This window comes from Aythya ferina, assembly GCF_964211825.1.
Source record: "Aythya ferina genome assembly, chromosome: 3".
NCBI lineage: Eukaryota > Metazoa > Chordata > Aves > Anseriformes > Anatidae > Aythya > Aythya ferina.
In genome coordinates, this window is record NC_140298.1 from 42238747 (window position 1) to 42260801 (window position 22055).

At 43.2% G+C, this 22055-nt stretch overlaps 1 long non-coding RNA gene across 1 annotated transcript; it reads left to right on the forward strand.

Moving 5' to 3' along the window:
* The first annotated feature begins 14796 nt into the window (after positions 1–14796).
* On the forward strand, positions 14797–21834 carry LOC311435067. The gene is made up of 4 exons (XR_014691904.1): positions 14797–14933; positions 19236–19267; positions 21006–21126; positions 21726–21834. It is a non-coding gene; the product is annotated as an uncharacterized lncRNA (long non-coding RNA).
* The last annotated feature ends 221 nt before the right edge of the window (positions 21835–22055 follow it).

Sequence of the window (22055 nt, forward strand, 5' to 3'; positions counted from 1 at the left end):
AGCCTCCATCTTTTCAGGGTCATAAACTCTCTGCTGCTGCAATATTATTGAAAGAAGTAGTTTTCCCAGCTCACGTCATCTCTTGTGCACTTAGGCCTGGATGAGGTGGCTTGCAGTTGGATAGCAAGGTAAACGATACAGCCCTAAAACAGGAAGATCGCATTTAGCCGCTGAGGTAGAATATGATTGTTTTCAGACTGAAAAATGTTTCTTTTTCTTTAATGCTGGCTGCTACAAAACAAGACACACTGGGGCAGAGCCATAATTGCAGTTCATACAAACCTCTGCAGTGATGAAATTCCCCTCAGTCAGACAGCAAAGAAGAAAGATGAAATCCTAGGCTACAGGTACCCCCAAATATTAGTTGAACTGGTTTATTTTACATTCCAAAGGCCTGTCACCCAACTGTAGACTTGAATTTACGTCTTTTTTCCTGTGTTGTTATTCCTCCTGAAGTACCACCCAAGTGCCTATACCTATGCAGAACAGCTTTCTGCAAGAAGACAGCCCCCAGTCAGAAGGAGGCAGATAGTCTCCATGAACCCAGTTTCTCAGATGTGTAGGCTCTCCTGCACTTGTAACAACAGCAATGCCATGGACCCTCCCCAATTTTTTCTGCACTAATTGGGAGCTGTGTTGTGGTGGCAAGAATTGATCTTCTTAGGCTCTAGTTCATCAGTGTCTACGCTGTGCCATTGCACAGCATTTCGGGCTGCTGGGATTAAAATCACAAAAACCCAAAGAATGAATAGGGAAATGGCAAATGGGCAATGTAGAAGAGACAAAACTTACTGGATTTGAGCTTTTCATAGCAACAGGGCCAGAAAGAGATTGTAAATTATTGGAGGGAAGCAGACTGTCAGCCCTGAGATTTCACTGTGGTTTCCTGAAATGACTGCAGAAGGATTAAGATGTCTAGATTCAACCTGTCAGTGACTTTGGGCATGCACACTCTAAACCCTCTTTACAGTAGAGCACCCACTGCAGTGTCAGACCAGTAGGCTTCAGCAGAGAGATACTGAACTGTTGTCATTACCACCTTCTGAAGGCTCAGGAGTGCTCCCTTCAGACATGCCTGGAGGCATTCTTAGCTGTGCTGGCTTTCCAGGAGGTTCTTCTTCCCTGGTGAGCTCTGAGAAAGCAGATCCTGGAGGGGCCAGCACAGATTGTGGTCCTGATGCATCCCCTCTTCCTGAAAGGGCTGTGTTGGGAAGGAGGGCACATGTACCAGGACCCTTGCTCTATGGCTCAGCAGAATTTGGCAGAGGAACATGTCACACATCACTTAGCTCTGAGTTAGTTTTACTAGTAGGTGAAATTCAAGAAAAAAGTACTTGCAATAAGTTGCAAATAGATAAAATAATAAAATCCCACTGTTAGTGTTATACATACCAGTAAAGATCTTTTGTGGATTTCAGTCATTTTATGTTTTTCTTTTGTCTTTGATGTAAGATGGAATTTATTTGTCATACAACCACTGCTGTCTTCCCTTTCACTCCCCATTCTCCAAAGAGAGGGAAAGGTAGAAGGAAAAAGCTAAACTTGTTCTTCTGACATCTAAAGTTCAAATACTCAATATGAAAAACTCATATAGTTTGCATTGAGAGACTTCTCTTCTCAAACCTGCAATTGTTTCCTGGACACCAGGTATCACAGGAAGCATTACCTTACTTCTACTTCTGTCTTCCCTGCTCCAACAAGACCCTTTTATGAACATATTCATATTCTAATGAGCAAAATCCTAGCTTTAGAGTACCTGCTTTTGTCACAGTCTCTTGCAGACAGGCAAAACGCCATCCCTTTGTAATGAGAAATACTAAATGCCCACTAGACTTGCAACTGTTGTTTTGTTGTGCATATCTTGTAAAAAAACAAATGTGCTACTACAGATGCTGTTGAGCAATACCAAACACTACTCGGTACCTTTCACAGAAACAGAAAAGCCATCTCAGCTTATGCCATATGTAGGAAAGGAGCTCTCTCATTGTCTGCAACTAGCTTTGCAAGCAAGATGTTGCACCTGACATTGCATTTAGGAAAGAAGAGGTTTTTAAGTGAATGAGTGCCACTAACAAGATGGCAGAAATGAAAACCTATTCATATTTTTTCAAGAGTGAAATGTGCAGTCACTGCAGTTCGCCATTCCATGCTCTGGCACCTTCTCTCCTTCTCTTGAATAATCTAATAATAACCGAAGTTTCCACTCCAAAAAGCCCTCTCCATTAATCATTTGGTCTGTCGAGATCTCAGTGCAATTATCTTCAGCCTGCATCTCTGTAACTAGGAAATTACATTAGAAGTTACTCCAAAGTAATGTCAGAGTGCAAGAACTGAACAGAGAAGGGGTAGAGGGGCTTCACTGTGTAACAGCACAGAGTCCCCTTCAGGACACTGCTGAGCTAGTATGCAGTAGTGATCCCAAGGAAAAAAAAAATTAATGCAATCAATTTACTTCACGTTTTGCCTTGTCTCAAAAATTATTGAGTCATTAATCTTAGCAATGTCATGGTGTTGTCATTCAATGAATTCAATTAAATAGGAGCTCACCATTAGGAATGTGTGTGTTCTTCACACGCAATAATACCCTTCTTGACCATAATGAGTGCAGCCTGCCTTGTCGAATTAGAGGAAATGTAAAGGAAAGGAGCTAATGAAGATAAATAGGGTAAACTTCTTCAGTGTACTGCATCATGTACACACCTAGCCCTGATAGTATGGGACCATATTCTTACCCATATAAGCATTAAATGGAAAAGAAGTCCATAAGCCTCACTTCATGGTCCCCAGTTTTTGTGCTCTTCCCTTCTCTAATTGCCATTTTCAGTGAAAAATGCAGATTTTTTGGATCAAAAAGCCAGAGTCTTTCATGTACCAGGGCACTCAGCTGCCATCCTTAGAAAAAGGTACTGTAAAGCAGCTTTGTACCCTGGTGTTGTATCAGCCTCTGCTGAACCAGCACAATACTGCAGGTAGGGAAGTGTTCACCAGAGAAGGCAGTGCTGATGGTCTTGAAGGAAAGCTAGCAGGTCTGAAGAGAAATTGGAAAAAACAACATATGTCAAAAGGTTAATTGAGCTGAAGCCAATTTACACTGCATGAGCAAGCAAAACTTTCTGTGATACCAGACAAGAGTGGAATTAACATGGGAACGTCAATGAAACTGCAGTACATTCGATCGATAGACTGTCAGGGAAAAAAAAAAAAAAAAAAAAAAAAAAAAAGAGAGAGAGAGAGAGAGAGAGAAAGAGAGAAAGAAAGAACTCTGATCATGTCTAAGGGAATTGCCAGAACAAAAAGTTAAGAAGTATACTTGTTTTCAGCCAGTAGGTTAAAATTATCTCTCTGGGAATGCTACAAAAGATTGCACCTGGACTCTAATGAAGAAGAAGTGTTGCTGCTGCCTATTTCTTCCCTGACCACTAGGAAAAGCCACTGGGGATCTCAAGGTTACCTTGGGGTTCACATGGGAGCATGGTGCCAGGGAAACAAGGCTACCATTGACTGGTCTCATGCCACCTCATGACATGGGCTGCAAGTTATTAGCAATAACGAATGCTAGGTTCATTCCCTAAAGATACATAGCTGCAAGATAGCATGACTGCACCTAAGTTAATTAGTCTGGCGTGTCAGCAGAATTAATTAGCTATAGAAATAGTGGTAGCATAATGATATGATGACACAGCTTCCGGTTTTGGAAGGAGCAGGGGTGGGTGTCTCTGTCCTGCTTGCCATTATGCAGTGCTCGTGTCATCTCACACATGCCAAACTCAGTCTGACCTCCAGTCCTTATACTTAGAGCTGCTCTATACAAAACATGTGCTGGGTACCATAATGGGATGCTTTCTGACTTGTTTCCAGGAGATACTAATACGAAACACTGTCACTGCATGTACTCGTTGTACTATGGCAGTGTGATGGGGCTATATATAGTCAGTGGTAGGCAGTGTACTCACCGTACACGCTACAAGGGTTCTGGCATTGACTGTGAAGACCTTCCTTCGAAAGAGGCAAGAGTGGAGGAAGGGATGGAGCACAAAGACAGGAGTTGTCACACCGTGACCATGCAAACATGAGTCACAGTCAATGACTATGAAGTGATTTGCCTCAATGCGTGGTGCTAGTACACAAAGTAAATTACAGGTTGTATGTTGTGTTAAATCCCCAGGTGAGTAGCTTCATTCAGACATATTATATTTTCACCATAGCATAATCCTTTAGAGGATAACTTTATTCCCAAATTAAGGCATCTGTATAGAGTTTTAATGCGCTTTACCTTATGCTCATTGACTTCGTGCCATTAGCTGACTTGCTTTCCTTATCCTGAATGCACTTTTCACAGGTCAAAGTTTGTATCACTGCAATTCTAATCTTCCTAGCATACCCACCTGCCTTTGGTGATACGGGTCAAAAAGATGAAGGCAGGTTATTGGTAACATTGTGCTCCTGTGAACAGGAGGTATCATCACTTCACAGTCACAAAGGCAGTGTTGTCATTGTCACTAATGCTGCCCCTGTCTGGTGTTGGAAAGGGAGCACCAACATTTGATGAGCTTTGTAGCTGGTCAGGTGCAGCGGTCAGAGGGGTGCCTGAGGAGCAATGTGTGCTTCTCCATCTCCATTCATTTCCTGGCCTCTCAGGCCAGACAGAGCTTCTTTCAGATGGCATATTAGGCTCTGGTCTAACCTTGTATTGACTGCTCAATGCAGGCTCTGCATATTCAAAAATTTTCAGTGTGTTTTGTAGTGACACTGATTACTGTTCATACAATATACAGCTCTTGACAATTCCTATCCTGTGATTAATGATCTTGGAGATAGCTCCTTCAGCAGAAGAGAATAGGTGTTTGCCTTTGCATTGTATCAGGTCACACCATTTTTCTAAGCATAATCCAGCCTTCAGTAGAAACCTCACTGACTTTTGAAAGTTATAAGGCAAGCAGGTGTCCCAGCAGCAGCTTGCAGCGCAGCCCACTGAGTCTTGACTGTCTTAGGACTACCCACTAGGACTCCTCACTGCAGTCCTGATCTAGCAATCTGTGGCTGGCATTCACCAGGTAGTCTTGGAGGGAGCTCTGGGCTCCAAAGTCTTCACTTTATTAAAGGCAGTTTTTGCCTTGTGAAGCACAAATAAGCTTTAAGAGCATGTGGAGCTAATATTGTTCCATGAAATTAAGGTCAAATTGGAAGTCAGTGAAAACACAAACCATTCCCTCAGCACCCGTGCTCTTATATCAACTTCTTCCTCATTCTTTCCATGTGTTCATGGTAATTACATTACCTTTCCCACTTCTTGTTCACTATTTATGGGGACTCTTTCAAAAGTGGTAACTGGTAACTAATGCTTGCAAAGTCTTCTGCTTACAGATTCTATTTGCTCTTGGGTGACTCATTGGTTGACAGTCTTTTTCTATTTGAACATGAAGGGGAAAAAAGTATTTACATAGAGAATAGCAGGGGAAAAGTGAGAGAAGCACATGTTTTCTTTTATCCATAAAACTGCAGTATCACTATGCAAGTGCCAGGGAATGATTCTGAGGCAAGAGCAGAAAAAGAAAAAATAAACACTGAACGTAGCTAAGAAACTGCATCCATAACTTGCAGTGCAAATTATAGGGAGATGAAAGGAATAGATGACAATTTAATGAAGGAAAAAATAGTATTTATTCACATAGATGTGCACATGTTCACATCCTTTTGAGCAGATTTTTCAAGGAATTGTAATTACTAAGTGCTGTGGCAATTTTGGTTGGTCAATTTAGTTTAACTATTAAGGTGTTAGCAGCAGTGGGGAGCTATAGTGCTACCTCTGTCCCCCTGGATCTTCTGCAGCACTTCAGATGTTGAAACCAGCACTCCTTGCTCAACTATCATGGGAAGCAGCTGGTGCGATGGCTGCTGCCCATCTCCCTGCAGGACTCTGGGAGGAGCTGGGGATGGAGTGGGCAACCAGGGAGGGGAGAAGGAGGAAGGGAAGCTGGTGCTGAGCAGGGGAAAACAGAGCAGAGATGGGGCGATGAGAGAGGCTGGGTTGGGAAAGAGGAGTTCAAGACTCGGAGAAAGGGCACTGGCACAAGGAGAAACCCAAGGAGCAGAAATTGAGATGGAAAAATGGATTTGATGGAGGGGGGAAGACTGGGGAAGAGAAAGAAACCTCATCTGCTACAGAAATTAGGAGGTACAGGGTGAATTAGGCATTGAAGTACAGGAAATTAAAAGCTTATCTCATGGCTAAAGCAACTGATCACTGCTCTGAAAAATCCAATTCTGTTTCTACAGTCATCAAAGAGTTCCTGGGTCATGCCTGACACACCACTTAAACCAAATTTGGCACAGATGATGACTGATACTGTGTTTCTTTTCTTTACTTTTTTGTGCCTGACTTAAGACACTGGAGCACGCTCAGCTGCAGAAGCTGACAGCGGACAATGCCCATAGGGGCATTTCATGCTGTAAATTGCCAAAAATGCCCAAATCATCACACCCTCATCACTTCAGATGAGATTCAGAGATCACCTTGCTCTTTCTATGCCTCAGCTGGGAAATGGGGATGAGACTCCCTGCACCCCACCCAGGGCTGCTCTGCCAAGACCCCCGTGAGTGCAGCCTGTCCCTAGGAGTGGGCCAGCCCATGGGAGTCCGGCCACAGCACAGTTTTCAAATGTGATGCATTCCTAATTACCTAGCTTTTGAGCATGTAACTTGGCTATTTTAACATGCTCTTCAGGGCTGTTTTTCCCTGTAATGGTTGGCATTTGGGAAATTTTCTACACCCTAACTATGACAGGAGCAGAATATTTTCAGCCTCACCCAGCAGGACTCTTGTAAGCAGTGAGATTTCAGACCAACAACACCTATGCTGAGAACAATAAGGCATATATCTCCTTTGGGGAAGACTGAGGTTGAAATCACCAGTGTTGCCGAATTCCATGCTAAAAGATCTAATCTCCTAAAGCAATTCTTCATTTTAATGACTCCGCAACACGCTTTAAGCTGCAAAGAGTGCTGATGGAAAACAGAGTGCAAAGCTGACATCTTCGGTGACAAAGCAAACACCAATTCAAAACATTGTCTTATAGGAAAGCAAACAACTCTCTATACAGATTCTTTTCTCCTGTGACCTTTTGTACTTTATATTAGACAAGATATATCTTCCAAAAGTACCCCCTGCCTGACAGTAGGGAGAAAATAACAATAATTAAAAAAAAAGATCACTAGAAAGTAAACTTCTACTAAGCAATGAATAAAGAAATATAGTTGGAATATTGTAAATTCAGATAACTTTAGAGAGAAAAAAAAAAAAAAAAAGGAAAAAAAAAAGTTGGTCAGATATTTTAAACCATTTATATTTATTATTTATGAATAACAGGACAGAAAAGGAGTGTTGCCATGCCAAACAAAGAAATCAAAACCCTCTGCTCATCCTTCCAGCCTAGAGCAAAATAAGTATCAAGGCATTTCATGAAGAAGCAACACAATTGTAATAATTAAGTACTTCTTTTTTAAGGCAGTGATTGAAAATAACAAGTTCACAAGCAAAATAGGTGGGACCAAACACATTAGGCACGCAAACCCAGTAACAGTAATTAAGGTTACATTCTTGGGAAGAAGAGTGGGACTAATACAGATGACATGTGATTTTTTTTTCAAACAATAGCAAATTGTTAACAGGCCCTTAAGTGGAGTAATACAGCATAGGAGTGATCCCATCTCTTATTCATTGCCTGGCAAACTAGATTAAGTTTACGAGATATGAAAGGCTGCAAGCAGCTACATGATCTTCCTCTGTGGTTATGTAAGCAGATTTTGACTTTGCAGTAGCCTGTGTGCTTCAGCAGAGAATAACCATAACTCAGTTTCAATTCCTGTTAGAAAGAAGGGGGAAAAAAATAAACCCTTCAAAACTGATGAGGAATGTTTTCTGTATTAGCTGCCTTTGAAACACAGAAGCCTGGGGCCAGATCCTGAGCTGTTTCCAAGGGAGATGGCTCCACTGGCTGGAGTTGAACTGCCAGTTTGCTAAAGGTTGTAGACCTGTCTGGGAGTTTTGCAGCCCATGCCTTTCTTTTCAAACTGCCTTTGAAGCTCTAAATAAAAGCAAAAGCAGCAGGCATACAACCCTTCTCCCTGCCTTTTTAGGTGCTCCATTTTCAGAATTAGCAGTCCAACGCTTGAATACTGAAGGTCAAAGAATTTTATTTTTTTTTAAGTCATTGGAAGGCTGCTAGGGGCTCATGAGAGGTCTCGTGTCAGGAAACTCAGTCTTGGAAGCTGTGGCAAAGGGGAATATTTTATTTTTGAAGGGCATATTTTTAGTGAGGCTGAGTCAGACTGTGACTTGCTCTTGGAAAAAAATGAGATGGAAAAGTGGAGAGATGCTCCTGCATTAGTTGCTAATACATTTGGTGCTCCTGCTGCAGCTGTATGGCTGCCTGAACTGGCACCTGCATCTGAACAGTGCCTGCAAGTTGCTCCCAGGAGCAGAAGCTGTCCTTCTGGGGATCAGCTTTACTCAGTGTTCTGGTGACCAGCTGCCCCTCAATAAATTGGCAGGGGAGCTTTAGGGTAAATTTTCCCCCCACAGATTGTTCAGGAAAGCTTCCCCTGTTTATCCTCTCATTCAGAGGAATCAAGCTAGAAAGGCCTAAGCTATGGGGACAATATATATTCCTTCCTTAGAGAAACAAAACCAAAAGTTTGTTTTAATCCTAAGTGCTTCTGACTTACGCATTTGTATGCTGTGCACAGGCTCTTGACATATGAAGAGCTATTCTATGAAGTAATATCTGAGAGAGATTTGACTGCTCCCATTTTTTTCTTAGCTATTTTCTAACAAAATGTCCTAAAGTCATGGGCCATAGAACTTCTGATTAATGTGTATGGATTAGTTTGCCTCACTACCAGAAAGAAACACAAATAAATTACCAAATAACTAAATTAACATATTAGCTCTTAGCTACGTAAGAAAAGACGATTCTTGATTAATATGGGAACTTCAGCATCTCCTCACACCTGTGATAACAATCATCAGCACCTGCAATGCCGTTGTGTCTCCTTCCTGCAGCAGGGGCCCACTCTGTGACCTGGCTAAGGAAAATCTCCCAGTGGAAAAGAAAAAATAAAAATGACAATTGACAAACAAAAAAAGGCTTTCTCTCTCCTTAACAGCCCTGGAGGAGAGGGGAAGCTAGTGACAGGCTGGCTGCTGTCATGAGTGAGCATCATGTAAATACCTCGACAGTCAGAACTGGAGATTTTGACAGATGTAACATAGCTGCAAAGCAAGCCACAACCTGGTGTTAAACCCTGCAGCAAGGGCGCAGCCCCATCCCTGCTGCCTTTCTCCCCATCCCTTCTTCCCCACCCCTCTGCTGTGAGATCTTCTTTGTGTTATTTTCTCTCTTTCTTCCACCTCCTCTCCCCTTTCTTCCTTTTGTGCCTTCCCTCCCCCTTCCTCCCTCGTGGGATGGAGTGGTTTGGGCCCTGCAATTCTTTGCGGTTCATTGGTTTTGCTTTGCTGGGCTTCATTCCTCAGCACCGCACAAAGCTTGGGAGGAGGAGAGCAGGGGCTAGAGAAGGGAGGTTACATCAGGCATGTGGCAGACAGTGCTGAAACGTGTTTGTAACCTTGCCAGATGGATGGGCAGCCCCTGCGCTGCGGGGGCTCTTGAAAGCAGATTCAAAGTCATGCATACCAGAGGGCGGGGAGGGGCACGGAGAGGCGGGATGTCAAATTTCCATATATTTCCATCATCCTACTGTCATTTCTGCCTAGCATGTCACTAGTCACACATTACAAGGCTTTCCCGCGCTAGTCCTACCTATTAAAAGTGTGCCCTGACCGAGATGGTTCATTTCCCCCCCAAAACAAACACATGCTTTGGGAAGACTGTGGGAGCTGCCTGTAGCTGGTAAGAGGCATCCTCTTGTCACGGTTTGCCTGTTTGAGCTTGTTGCTGCTCAATGCCATGCCAAACGATGAAGTAACTATGAAGAGGGATATCCCAGGCAGGGTTTGAGTGATCCAAGTGTTTGATTCAACATCTTCTAGGTGAAAAACAAGGTGATATGACTGGGCAGATGCTCGTTGTGCTGGTGTTACCTACCACCTGCATTGCTGCAGCACCTGCAGCCACAGGCCTGGGTGGAAAGCCCCTTGCCATGTGTCATCCAGACAGAAAGTGGCACCAAAGGGCCCAGGCTGGGGAGCCTGTGCCACAAAAACATCTGAAAATGGGGTGCCCTTAAAAATAGCAAAGAGGGGCTTACAACAATAGACAGTCTTTAATGCTTTCCTACTATCAAGGCCCCTGGGAAGAGAAAGCCTCACAGATACTTCACCCCAGGCAAGGTTTGTCACGGGCATGACAGGCAGCTGTCCCTCCATCCCACTGCCACCATCAGCAATGCTCAGGTGACAGCCAAAGGGACAGCTCTGTGCAGGGAGCCCCGAAGACTGTTCAAGGCAGGACCTACTGTATTTCATGCGTGTTTCCATATTTCAGGTCATAAATCCTGAATCCTGGGCTGCCAGCTGGCTCCTCGGCAGCCTGTGCCAAAGGCTGAGCGATGCCCTGCCTGCCTGGCTTGCAGAGGACAGACAGAAACCTGCAAACCTCCTTTTCCTCCTTCCAAACCCGCAATGCCCGTCCTCACTGAGAGGACAGGCCTCCGTCCCCAGGAGCTGACTCCAGCAAAGCTTCGTGTTGCCGCTGTGACTCATGGCTCTGTCACTGGCCTTTCAGGATTGAAATCTGGGAACCAGTTTTTCTAACTCCAATCCCCCAGAACAACATAAGGCGTGTCTTAAATTATGCCTACCAATGTTGGGCCCTACAGGCTCCTATGTCGTTCCCAGGGGAGGTGGTTTAGCCCGTCAGCCAAAGGCTCAGAGAGGCTTGGCCAGGCCCTTAGCCCCCAGGTGTTATTCTGCTTCTGGAAGGGTTTGTGGCTTAGAAGGGCTGTAACAATTTTTAAGCATCCAAAAATAGACAGTATTATATCGTGCCTGTCTAGTATCCACTGTAACTTCAATCTCTAGCCCAATTCCCTTAATTTAGCTACTTACAGAAGTTAAACAACTTTTGAGATAATTTTCCTGTATTTTGTCTCATGCCAGTGACAAGCATATGTGAGTGCATGTGTAAGTTTGTAGTTTCGCCAAAGTCAGCCAATTCTTCATTTCAGAGGGAAATAAATCATTTCTTTCCTCCCCCTTCCACTGTCTATCTTTCTGTCCTTACCACCACTCCTCACTCCCACAGATGAAGGTCAGAAAGCTTCCACCTAACTGCAGAATCCTCAGAAATTAACAAAATGAATCCACAGACAGCAGGTCCTGAACTTGAGAAGGGTCAGCACAGTCTTCAGCCCACTTTGTTTCTGTGTGCAGTGCTGTAGTCTTCAGCATGACTACTTAGCTGTTCAACTGCTCCAGAGCTTAAAATAGGAGAGCAGGAGCATTTGTCCCGAAGGGTCATGATGAGCCCTGTTTTGCTCTTACACATGGTGTATTCTCATTTCTTTTCTAAAGATTTCTTCTCTCCTCGGCACTCTGTAAAACAAGGAGCACCAGGCTCCTCAAATGCCTTCAGATGCTGCTGAGACTTCTGTCGCTGAACCTTAAAGCTGTTGTTTAATCACTTCACTCACAGCCAGATGCAACCTTTTGCTTAGAGAAACTTCTTCAGTCTGGTATGTGCTTTCAGTCAAGATCAAGCTGTTTTCCAAAGGTCTTTTCAAATCTGCAGTCATGTCTTATTTGAGCTCCAGCTGCGCTCCTTTCTGAGTGCAGTGTGTCCTGGTTTACAGCACAGTGTCTTTTTCTGCGGCTGTTGTTTTACCCTCAGTGTTGGAAGCTGACTCCAAGCCTTTGCCATCCTGTGCCCATGTCGTCTTCTGTTAAGGAAGAGCAAGGAAAAAAGGGTTTCCACCATGCTGTGCCCAGTATGGTGTAATGAGGGAAATACGTGAAGCGAAGGTGTTTTAAGGGGAAGACTCCAGCTGTCTGTGCAGAGCTACACCCAGCAATCACAAAGCACTGTGCCTGATAGACGGCTGGTTCGTCCAAATGTCTGGTGAACACTTGACAGTCTACTAAGATAAGTTACTGTCTAACCACTGCTTCATACTGTATTAATTTATTCACTGGTTTCATGCCAATAATGAATAATGGTGCAGTTCAGGGAATTACATTTTTTTTTTATTTTTTTTTTTTACCTGGCAGCTAAATGTTGTCTGATTTTGCAAGTTAAATTATCAGCTCAGGATACCTCTTAACCTACTGTCACAAATGTGACAGACCTAATCTTTTTTTTCTTTTTTTTTTTTTTTTCCCTTGCCACCTAAAATAAGAAAATTCATCTGAAATTACTGCCTTGGAAAGGTTAAGTTAAGAATCATTCAAGAATAGTTTAAATGATCATTTTTTCCCCATTTTTGAAATTTCTAGATAATAATAAAAACAAACAAACAAACAAACAACAACAACAACAACAAAAACATACTCACTCTACACCATTGTGTGTCAAGTGTAGAAGTAAACAGTCATATTAATTCTTACAAGAAATTTTGCCTATGAAATGACACTACTCTCTAGCATGTCTTGTGTGTGAACATGATAATGTTCATAGTAAGCAAATGTAGACATAGTTTAAGTACATTCCAAATGCAAATAAAACAGAAGTAGCAACTGGTCTTGTGTTTTGGGGCTCTGCACAGCCTGTTTTCACTGAACACAGAAATAGTTTGCTGAAAACTATTTGGTCAATTATCTACTATTTTCCTGTTTGGCTACATGTATAAGGAGGAACAAACCAGAATATATAAACCAGTTAGATATCAATGCAGTAATATGAAGTGTAAGATGACTGCTAACAGTAGCTAATTTTGGAGCTCACAGATAGCACGATTTGTTTATTTGCTTATGGCTGCTATCCAGCAATAGTGGTGTGGCTGGATGGAAAAGGACGTGATAGAAAAAAAAATCTACAAAATTGACACTGTTTGGCAGTGCCAGCCAAAGAAAGGGATCTAGCGGAGACGCCATGGGTGGGTTAGCTGCAGGGTACACAGAGGGCCAAACACCCTGCCACTGCTGCCTCCCTCTGCCCAGGCTACTCTGCTCATCCAGGGGATGCCAATGCAGGGGCCAATGTCTTCTTCTATCCACCAGCAAATCCACAGCCCAGGAGAGGATTTTTCCACAAATTTCACTGAATTCTACTTGAAAAAAAGTCATGGAATATACCACATTGTACCTTAGGTAAAGATGTAAACCTCACATTTAGTTATGTGCGCAGACTAACTGGTCACTGTAGAGGGAAATTAAATGGGGTACAAAGTCACAAACTTCAATAATCATAACTCTACTGAAGTCACTGGGATTTAGGCATCTCTTTTCCTTTGAGGTGATGAACCAAATACTTCCCACAACTCCATCAGTGAAATGAATTCCAAAACAACAACAGGGCTGGAAGCTTAATTTCTAAAAACAGCAGTGTACCCCATTAAAAAAAAGGGTGTTATATTTCGTTTGGTGACTGCTCCAATAATACCCTTAGCAGCTGTTGCAGCATCTTGGTTGGGATTCCTCTCACCTAACTTTAGTCATCCTAAATTAGGTCTCCAGTCTAAATCTGATCCTTTGACATCCTCCAAAGCCAGGCGGCTCCACCAGATGGCTATTCAGAGCTCCAAAAATTTAGTAAGGGGAATTTCTGTGGTTCCATAGTTGAGTTTACTTTAAACAATCAACTGTTTTATAAGGCCCTGCTCTGAGAAAACAACCTTTAATCCATTAAAAAATCTCTGCATTCTGTTAAATAGAGCATGAGACACACCAAAAGCTCGATGTAAAATAAAACAATTGTGTTTACTTTTAGAGGTTTCAACCGTTCCTGTAAATCATCAGCTGTAAAGCAGCAGGAAGCTGGATGTGGATGGCCCCTGAGAGCAGGACACACAGCTCCAGAGAGCTCCTGAGGACCACAGAAAATAAAGGATGCTTTGGCCTCATTTGTATCTCCAGTAGGTGATAGGGAAGCATGCTTTTATTTCAACAGTGCTACTTTTGAACTGAGGGTGACAAAACCTGAGGTATCAACCTAGGAAGAGCTGCAGCTTTCAGTGTTACAGCAAAAAGGCCTTCCCCGGGCAGAGGGGACAAAAGGAGGATGAGGAGATTGCTCTCTGGAGTGCACGGTGCTCCAGAAGCATCTCTGGGGCAGCCATTAGAGCTGACACAAATTCCAATGAGGCACTTCCCAGAGGAGCTCTGCTGAAGACCTCAGTGCTACAGCTTAGTCATATTAGCAGGCTCTACTTAAAAGCAGTTCATCCCTCCAGGTAAAATATAGACCTCCCCAAAAAGTGGGCTCTTTCAACTCCAGGTAAAAAGCAGTGAGTAGTATCTAGGACGTAGAGAGCTAGATGCTACTCTGAAGTTTCTCAGAAGCATTGGAAAAAAAAAATAAATGAGATTATGACAAGCACCAAGCTTTTTGGCAGAGTAGAAAATTGAACTAATATTCTAGCATCCTGATCTGCTATTGTTTTCCTCTTTCTAGAAGGGTTTCTTTTGTTTTAATTCCCTGTGCATGGGGAACATATCTGCTCATTCAGACCATCTGAAGGAGGTAATTTAATTTCCCAGTATGTGGTAACCGAAGTTGTAATTAATCTCAGGACCTGTAAGTACTGGAGCCTCCCCCTGTGATGACTGGCTGCTCACCAGCTGTGGTGAGTGATGAGGTGCTTCAGTAGGGGCCCTTTGGCCATGCTGCCCAGAGCAAGATCAGTCCTGTTGACCAGCAAGGTGGGTCCTTACCACTTTTATATGGCTGATGGTGTTGTGAAGCTATATCCACCATGGGTGCTGAGAAGGACAGAAACAGTTTTGTGGATGGAGCTTCATGGATCTTGGCTAAAAATTACTGGTAAGTACATTGATTTCTACCCGTAAGGCCCTCTTGGAGCAGCCTGGCTGCAATCAGCAGAACAGAAGATGGTGAGAGCTGACTGCTGAAAGCCTTTGTGTTCTTTTTCATTATGTCCAAACACTCCTTTAACTGCCTGATTGACAGAGCCCTTTGAAAAATGTTGCTTTCTGAAGGACTAATTGTATTTCTGGATGTTGAGGTTCTGTTGTTCTTGTGTTTGAAGCTTGTAGTAGAGTTAAATATGAGGGTCATCTTTCCTGATTGGGCTTTTCTTTACTCTCCTGAGGTCCAGCCCCCCATCCCCTTTGCTTGGAAGGACTGGTCTGAGTTGTGCTGAAATAGGTCTGTGGGAAGAGCTGTTCTTGGTCTGGCCTGAGGTGACTTCTCTTTTCAGAGGAGAAAGGAGAAGTGCTCCTTTTGAACTGTCTTTAAATTTAGCTCTTACTTCTGTTTCATGTGAAGAGTCCATGTCCCCTGGGGACGTGGTATTTGCCTTTCCTTGAACCCTGCTCCTATGGTCTCTCAGGCTGCCTCTGCTTACAGAAACTGGCTTTGTCTTTGATCCCTGTGTGTCAATTCATTTATCTAAAGATGAAAATGCCCCCCTTGCACTTAGAGAAGAGACTGTGTAAGCCATGTGTACCCCCGTGTGTTGGCCCAGCAGCAAAAAGGTGGTGTGGCAGAGGAGCATTTCCAGAGAGACTTTAATTTGGGGAAGGGGAGGCACAGGGTTTCTGGTGTGCGACCACTGCTTAAGCTGTGCTGAGCACATCTCAGCCCTGTGCTGTGGATTCCACTCTGCTGGTAATTGAATTGAAATCAAAACATAACCGAATTGCTCTCACACTCTGGCTGCTAAATAGCAGTATTGTGAATGAATCAGAGTTACTTCAGAAAATCACTTTAATGTGGCAGAATTGCAGCAATCAGAGGACAAAGTTAGATTTAGGAGTATCTGGTAAAGGAGCTGATTAGAGTTCAAAGGAAAGCTGCTTTTGTTCAGCCTTTCTGCAAGCAGGGGTATGCATGGCCCAGAGGAATTAGCAGTGCTTGAGGGACAGAGTAACACCTGATTCCTGTTCTGCCCTGATCTTTACCTCCTGGCTTTGTGTGGACATTTTTCTTTTTTCCTGCAGTTTTTCCCAGGTTAAAGAATACTTAATTCCTTGGCTCTTAGTGCTCTGTAAGACTATTCATTTCACTGTATAAAGAGTTACATGGGCAATAAAGTATCTCTCCCCCACCCCCAAATGCCAAACCAGCCAAGCTGAAGGGCAGGAAATGGAATTGCTTGGTATCAGAAGCTGCAGGTTGATGGTTGGAAAGAGCTAGTGGGATTTTAAACAATTAATCCCTTGAGATAACCTTATGTCTTGCCTTCTACAATGATAAATGATGCCATAGCTTGGTGTTGCTGCTATTCAGCACTCCTCCATGTTGATCTCATGTGCATCCTGCTGTCTTTGCTGTCATTCCCATAATGCGTCTTCACCATCTGCTGCAGCCTTGAACGGGACTGTGCTCTTTGAGCCTTGCACAAAAGGATTAGCCTAGTGAGAGAGGGAGGTGAGTGGGAAAAAATAGACAAGCCTTAGAAAGGAGAACCACCCAAGACAATATTGTTACTGGTTGGCGTGAGAGATGCAAAGGAGACTTGTGCTACAGGCATGGTATGTTAAAGTGGGCAGGGAGGGGTGCTGGCTCTCCTTGCTTCCCGCAATGATGGTGGGTAACAGTGAGTATTTAGTCAGTCAGTCTGTGTTTCAGGGGGCTTATGTCTGGGCAAACCAAACTTCCTGGTGTCAGACTGCCACAGTCATGAAAATGGGGAAATGAAGGCTGTCTGGAGAGGTACACTTCACTATAAGTTAGTAAGTCAAAACACTTTTCTTTATTTAAACCCATTGGTTTATTTTTTTTTCCAGCTTGAAATAGATACAAAGACTTTCCATGTACCATGGATTGGTGGAAGGAAAGATGTTAAGCCTCAGTCATGCTAATATGGGCACTCACACTTTAATGAGCTCTAGTAAATAGCCCTGTAAACAGAGAATAAAAATACAATCCATTTTTCCAACCTTTTTCATGCTGATAGGAAAAACAACCATCAACTTGCTCACATGGAAGTTTTTCTCAGCTGAACATATGAAAATTGGAAACTTGCAACTTCTATCAAGAGCTATTCTAGCTTTACCTGCAGCTACCTTTAAGTACTTTACAGTCACTTAATTAGACCAAGTAAAAGAGGGGGGAAATCTGTGGCTAGATATACCCATCAAGATATCACGTCATGATGTTTTTTTAAGTAGGGATGCTAGATAGCAGAGAAACTGACTTACACATTCATCGACAAGCATATGGAAAGACTAATATCTGGTTTCATTTCTGATGCCATCTTAGCTGCATCTATTTCAGTTGTATAAAAGAATGTTTCCATGTATGCATTTGTAGGTGTATCTCCTCCTTGTGGGAGAAAGAAGAGTCTGTAGCCAGAGTTCTTGCTGTGATATATTGCCACTTATCTAACTCAGTCTAGACCAGAACAAATGAATCTATTGTTTCTGATCTGCAGGTCAATTCTATTGCCTCTTATAATTACCTGTATGACAACTTGTGTAAAAGGGTTTTATGCTTCACAGGCTGGCTAAGAGAACAGAGATTTCTAACTGAGAACAGATTTTCTTTCTTTCTTAAACCAAGAACTTCAATTTGCTCTTGGGATGTAGCAATAAGTAATGATAAGGCATTTCTATTGCTGGCAAAGATGTTATTAACCTGTTTGTGCTAGAGTCTTACATACTTTGAGGTGTGCACTGTTGACCCTGTTCCTTGAAGAATAGTATTGAGGACTGGGCAAAGGTGGCACTGTTATTCCAGCACTGTTTGGGACCACCTGGAGAAGTCATCAGGCCAGGATATACCAGGCATTCCCTTGGTGTGAGTAAAGGAGGAGAAAAAAGTGTATAGGGAAGTAAAGCTTTGCCTTACCAGGTTTCCTGCGCAGAACTACAAAGCAATATGACAAATAATTTCCAGCACTTTTCTTCAAGGTCAGCAGTTTGAGAAGTCTTTCCAAAACACCTAGGTTATGATTGCAGCTGCCTGCCTTTGCTGTTTCAAAAGCTCCTACCTATCAACACAAGTGTTTCCCCGTGCAAAGCTGCTGAACTGGTTTCATCCTGCCTGCAGAGTTGGCTTATTTCAGCTTATGAAGTCAGATGTTTCTGGAAGAAACTCTGAATTTGTGTGGTGTATGTAACTCCCTCTCAAGTTTCATAAGCCAGATGAATACATTTGGACTGAAATACAGTAGGAATAACAGGCCGGGGCACTCTCTTACCTGTTGATAAGTGGTTTCCTCATGAGATGCAATGTATTTTGCATAAGTCTGGAGATCTCTCACATCTTGTTACCTAGGAGGTGGTTTACAAGTGATCTGGATTAGTCTCATCAGCACCACAGAAAGCTTTTTGGCTTTTTTTTTTTTTTCAGTTTCCATAACCCCTCTGAGTACTCTTGAGAGATGCTCTGAGACTGTCCACACACAGCTTGATAGCACGTGTCAGGCTCCAGGCAGGCCGCCTTCCTGTGGGGTATTTCTGGTTGTCCAAAACTCTCAAATATCTTATGTGAATAGACAGAAAGGCACAGCTCATGAGTTACCCTAGCTGACTTGTTGCTCTCAGTAGAAGAGTGTCTTCAATTGCATCAAGGAGTCAAAATACAACTGTATTTTCGAATTTCTCTTCCTTGGCTTGAAAACACAATCAGTCAGCGATGACACAACTTTAGTTTTTCACGTAAAACAAACATAAGTGTCTGCAGAAAAGTGAGATTGGAAAAAAATGTTCTCAAGTTTTGTTGTGGGACACTGATTGATTAGATGGTTATAAAATGATGCTATTTGTCAGAAGTTCTTCATTTGTTGGTGGTAAGGGTCCTATGCTTGTGAAAGCAGAATAACATAGAGAAGAATAAGGGAAATGTCATTTGAAAGCTGTTTCATTGGCTACTTGTTAAGGTTCAGATCTAGGGGAGAGCACTGAGGGACAGAGGAGTTGTAGTAAGTAGTTCAGGTTCCTGTATTCAAGAAAGAAAACTTCCAGAGAACTGTATCTATTCTGGTTTCTGTGGAAATAGCAGTACTTCTTTGGTTTTGAATCCAAAACCAAATTTCAGTTTGGAGGAGTATCAACACCATGGAGACTTTAGGAGTACAAAGGGTGTAGAAAGACCAAGACTGAAGTCACCCTGATTTGGGAAGATCAGAAATCTGAATCTGATTCTCCTGTATTGCAGGGAGGTGCACAACTGCTTGTCTGCTGGCTGTGGTGAGTAGCACAGGTGGTTTCTTAATTAATGATCTTTTTCTGTTGCTTTCCTTTCCTTAAGAAGACTGACAAAAGCATGATTTCCCCAGGAGGAAAAACTGAGGAAGGGGGAGAAAAGAGGTTTCTTAGGATAGGAGCAGTATTTCCTGCCTAGCTCTAGCACTGATACTCCATTAATTTAGATGCTATTCAGGTAAGCAGTGTCTTTGGTTGATTGGGAAACTTCTAGGAAAAAAAATACTTCCCCTCAGAAACATCTGTTTCCAGTACTTTCTGGCTGCTGCTCAAGTCTAGAGCTCCTCAAGGATGGTCTCTCACCTACTCCCCCTTCTTCCCCCCCATTCCCAGCACCCAGGGGATGCAGAAGGTGCACAGCACAGGAAGGGAAGGCTTTGTCATTCATAATTGTGGTTAACCAGGCTTGAAAGCTGGCTTAGCCTCAGTCTGAGCTGAACTTTGTTTTGGCTGATAGTTCTTAGCTAATGCCAATTCCCTTGTCCAAATTCATCAAAGAGATTTATAGGAGCCTGTACATAGGTGCTCTTCTCAGAGGAGAAGGGGGGAAAAAAAACAAAACATCAGTACTCAAAGATGAGAGGAACTTGGCTCTCCTCCCTGGGGAGGAGAACAACAAGTACTAGCAAAGCAGAAAGCTCTCCGGAAGGGCAGTGAGTAACAGGGAGGAGCAGGGATGACTTAGCACTAGGAGCATGTCATTGCCTCTGTCCTAGCCTCCTCTGTAGCTTCCAAACCTGCTGTTTTGCCACTTGGTGCTACTGTGCCACTGTATGGACAACCTACTACTGGGCAGGGTGTGCTCTGGTGCATGTTGGATTGCTCCAGCTGGGCAGGAATTGTTTTTGTAGGTGTTAATGTGTACAAGTTGGTTCAAGCAAGCATTGGCATGTTATCAGCCAGCAAACAAATCCTGTGCATCAGTGCTTAGCTACTGGGGATCCTAGAAAGAAATATAAAGTCCTGTTGCTCACAGTATTGCTCCAAGGAAATGTTTTGAAGCAGAATATCTTTTTCCCCTCTTGGAGCTCAGTCCTAGTGTCTCTCCTGCAGACATTGTTTCCTAGTGCATAGCAAAGATGAATATGGAATAAAATAAATGACATTAAAAAAGTCAGAGCCTTTGCTGATCTAAGCTGAAGCATTAGATGACATATGAAAGCCATTAAAGCTAGGCCAATTTACATCTGTATTACCAGTGAAATTCAAAATGCTATCTGCCTCTCTTTCAGTGTAAGCTGTCACATGCATGTACCTTGTAAATGGCAATACTGCTGGTGTTGTGTCTTTCTGCTATTGTTTTTGCTATTGTTGTTTATTCTTAAGTACTTACCATGTGACGCTGTGCATCATAAGATCATGAATAGGTGCACAGGGCCAGACCTCTTGGCCTGTTGGTCCTGGCAAAGGAGGGGGAAACCGCTTTCTTCCTCATCTAGCAAAGTCTTATATTTACTGTGAGATGCTGGGTGAGAAGGAAGTCCCAGGTTATGCAAGACTGCTGGAGAAATGGCCAGGAAGCACAAGAGCATGGAGGAAATATATGGATAGCATTTGGATTTTTAACTGTGGAAGCTGAGAATCTGCACGTGCTAAAGAAGCAAAATGATTTTCAGTTGTTGTTGTTTTTTTTTTTTTTTTGAGGAAAATCCATGATAGATACCCCAAACATTTTCCTTAATGTTTGGGCTTTCCTGTACAGGCTGCTTCATTCTTATTTCAGGCTAAAGTAAATGGAAAAAACATAAGGGGTCCTGCAGCCACCACCTGGAGCTAACTTTGATCCTCCAGAGCAGCAAGTCTAGTGGTGAGAATTGAACCTGTGGCCAGAAGCAGAGGTGAGGGTAAGTGCTGTAGGCCACCCTATCACCCTGTGGGTGGCACATGGGGGGACAAGACTTCAACAAAGGGTTCTAGCAGGCAGGTTCTGGAGGCTGGCTGCTGTGACTAATGCCTTGGTGTGCAGCCAGGTGCTAGAGGCAGACCTTCCTGTCCATGGGTGTGGGCTCATGTTCCTAGTCTCCAAAGGGCCACAACCTTCTGGCAAATGAACCCTTTGGGTTTAGCTTTTGTTTCTCCTCCTCTGTCATTCCCTAGCTGCCTTAAGGCCTCTCTAGTTGCCTTCCAGTGAGGATGGCACAGTGAGGATCCCAGTGACCCATCCCCTGGAGAAGAGAGTCTCATCCTACTGGCAAGTGGTGCTGGATGAGTTAAAGCCTAGCTGAGGCATGTTTGTGGGCTGTCCTTGGGTGTTCCTCTGAGCTGGCGACAAAGGAAACCAAACAGGAGGTGCTAACAAGGAAGGAAGGGCCTGTCTGCTGCAGAAAGCTTTGAAAATTAGGAATTTAAGGGATGAAAAAACAGCTCTGGTTAACTTTCTGTAAGACACGTCAATCTCTGTGCTTGTAGATCTAATCCCTCTCCCTGTCATTGTTTGCATCAGGTTCATCTGAGTTGTGCATCTTCCATGTGAAAGGATCTTCAAGGGTTGATACCTTCTCTGAAACTCATGCCTTAAGCTATTCTTCTAATAATAAATCTACACAACAGCATTTCTGGTGTGTTGTTTCAAAACCGTTGCTCCTTCACTACTCACAGCTGCTGCTCTATGGCTGTTAAAGCATTGAAATTGTTTACATCTTACCTTGCTTTTGAAATAGTAGAGAAAAGTATGTTCAATCAAACAATGCTTCACAGTAGGACTTGACCAGCCAAGCTCCTTAGGAAGGTATAGTGCTATGTCTTTTGAAGGTATATGGGTCCTCTGAAGTTT